This window comes from Ovis canadensis, chromosome X (genome assembly GCF_042477335.2).
Source record: "Ovis canadensis isolate MfBH-ARS-UI-01 breed Bighorn chromosome X, ARS-UI_OviCan_v2, whole genome shotgun sequence".
Taxonomy (NCBI): domain Eukaryota; kingdom Metazoa; phylum Chordata; class Mammalia; order Artiodactyla; family Bovidae; genus Ovis; species Ovis canadensis.
In genome coordinates, this window is record NC_091727.1 from 69107540 (window position 1) to 69110535 (window position 2996).

The following is a 2996-nucleotide window of genomic DNA, read 5'->3' on the forward strand; positions in this document are numbered from 1 at the left end:
TTACAAAGCTGTCATAATAGAAACAGTATGATTCTGGCATAAAAATAGACACATGAACCAGTGGAACAGAATACAGAACCCAGAATTAAAGCCCATATATACAGTCAACTAATATTTGACAATAGATCCGAGAATACCCAATAGAGAAAGAATAGTTTCTTCAACAGATGGTGTTGTAAAAACTGGATAAACGTATGCAGAACAATAAAATTGGGCCCTTGTATTACATCACTCACAAAAGTTAACTCTAAATGGATTAAATACTAATATAGGAACTGATACCATAAAACTCCTTGAAGAAAATGTAGGGGAAAAGTTCATTGACATTGGTTTTGGCAATAATTTTTTGTATGTGGCACCAAATCAAGCAACAAAACACAAAAGCAAAAATCAACAAGGGGGATACACCAAATTTAAAAGATTCTGTACAACAAAAGAAACAATTTAAAAAATTAAGAGACAACATACAAAATGTGAGAAAAAAGTTTGCAATGCATGTATCAGTTAAGGGGTTAATATCCAAAGTATATAAAGAACTCATATAATTTAACAACAACAAAGAAAATCTAATTTTTTTAATGGTCAAAAGAACTAAAAGGACATTTTTCCAAAGAGGACTTCAAATGTTCAGTAGACACCTGAAAAGATGCTCAACATCACTAATCATCAGGGAAATGGAAATCAAAATCACAAAACCCCCCTCACACTTGTTGAAATGGCTACTAAGAATAATAAAAGAGATAACAAGTATTGGTAAGAATGTGGAGGAAAGGGAATGTAAATTAGTTCAACCACTATGAAAAACAATATGGAGGTTTCTCAAAAATTAAATATAGATCTAACATATGATTAGCAATTCTAGTACTGAGCACATACCAAAAGGAAATGAAAACAAGATATTGAAGAAATAAATGCACTTCCATGTTTATTGCAGCATTATTCACAAGAGCAAAGGTATGGAAACAACCTAAGTGCCCATTGATGAATAAATGGATAAAGAGATATAGATAGGGAATTCCCTGGCAGTCCCATGGTTAGGACCCAGTGCTCTCACTGTTGGGGCCCTGGGTTCAAGCCCTGGCCAGGGAACTAAGATCCTGCAAGCTGTGCAATGTGGACAAAAAATGATGTAGACCATTAACAGGAACATGAAAAAAAAAAAGTTCAACATCACTATCAGGGAAATGCAAATCAAAACCACAGCGAGATATATCACCTCATGCCCATTAGAATGACTATTATAAAGATGCAAGAAATAACAAGCATTGGAGAGGATGTTTTAGTTTTGTTGATGGGAAGGTAAATTGGTGTAGCCACTTTGGAAAAAAGTGTGGAGACTTCTCACAAACAGTTAAAAATAGTACTACTATATGAATACAGCTAATCTACTTCTGGATATTTATCCAAAAAATATGAAAACACTAATTCAAAAGGATTAGAAGGCGTTCATCTCAGTATTATTCACAATACAAAGGAAATATAAATACCATAAGTGTCCATAAATGGATGAATGTTAAAGAAGATATGAGATACACACACACACACACACCCTGGAATACTACTACTCAGCCATTAATAAAAGACTGAAATCCTACCATTTGCCATAACATGGATGGACCTGGAAGGTATTATGCTAAATGAAGTCAGAGAGAGAAAAACAAATACCATGTAACTTCGCTCATATGTGGAATCTAACAAAAAGAAGAAAATCAATGAACAAACAAAATTAAACAAAAACAAACCAATAGATACAGAAAACGATGTAGTGTTTACCAGAAGAGAAGGGGGTTGGTGTTGGGTGAAATGGGTGAACAGGGTCAACTGTATGGTAATGGATGGTGATTAAACTGGTGGTGGTGATCACTTTGTAGTGTATCAGTTTAGTTCAGTTCAGTCGATCAGTCGTGTCTGACTCTTTGTGACCCCATGAATCGCAGCACACCAGGCCTCCTTGTCCATCACCAACTCCCGTAGTTCACTCAGACTCACATCCATCGAGTCCGTGATGCCATCCAGCCATCTCATCCTCTGTCGTCCCCTTCTTCTCCTGCCCTCAATCCCTCCCAGCATCAAAGTCTTTTCCAATGAGTCAACTCTTCACATGAGGTGGCCAAAGTACTGGAGTTTCAGCTTCAGCATCATTCCTTCCAAAGAAATCCCAGGGCTGATCTCTTTCAGAATGGACTGGTTGGATCTCCCTGCAGTCCAAGGGACTCTCAAGAGTCTTCTCCAACACCACAGTTCAAAAGCATCAGTTCTTCAGTGCTCAGCCTTCTTCACAGTCCAACTCTCACATCCATACATGACTACTGGAAAAACCATAGCCTTGACTAAACGGACCTTAGTCGGCAAAGTAATGTCTCTGCTTTTGAATATGCTATCTAGGTTGGTCATAACTTTTCTTCCAAGAAGTAAGCCTCTTTTAATTTCATGGCTGCAGTCACCATATGCAGTGATTTTGGAACCCCCAAAAATAAATCTGACATTGTTTCCACTGTTTCCCCATCTATTTCCCACGAAGTGATGGGACCAGATGCCATGATCTTCATTTTCTGAATGTTGAGCTTTAAGCCAACTTTTTCACTCTCCTCTTTTACTTTCATCAAGAGGCTTTTTAGTTCCTCTTCACTTTCTTCCATAAGGGTGGTGTCACCTGAATATCTGAGCTTATTGATATTTCTCCCGGCAATCTTGATTCCAGCTTGTGTTTCTCCCAGCCCAGCGTTTCTCACGATGTACTCTGCACCTCTGTTAAATAAGCTGGGTGACAATATACAGCCTTGGCGTACTCCTTTTCCTATTTGGAACCAGTCTGTTGTTCCATGTTCAGTTCTAACTGTTGCTTCCTGGCCTGCATACAGATTTCTCAAGAGGCAGGTCAGGTAGATACTGAAATACAATACTATATACCTGAAACTTATATAATAAATAAATAAATACATTCCAGATTATTTTTAGATTTAAAAATGAAAGTTAAACTATAAACAAATGGGACC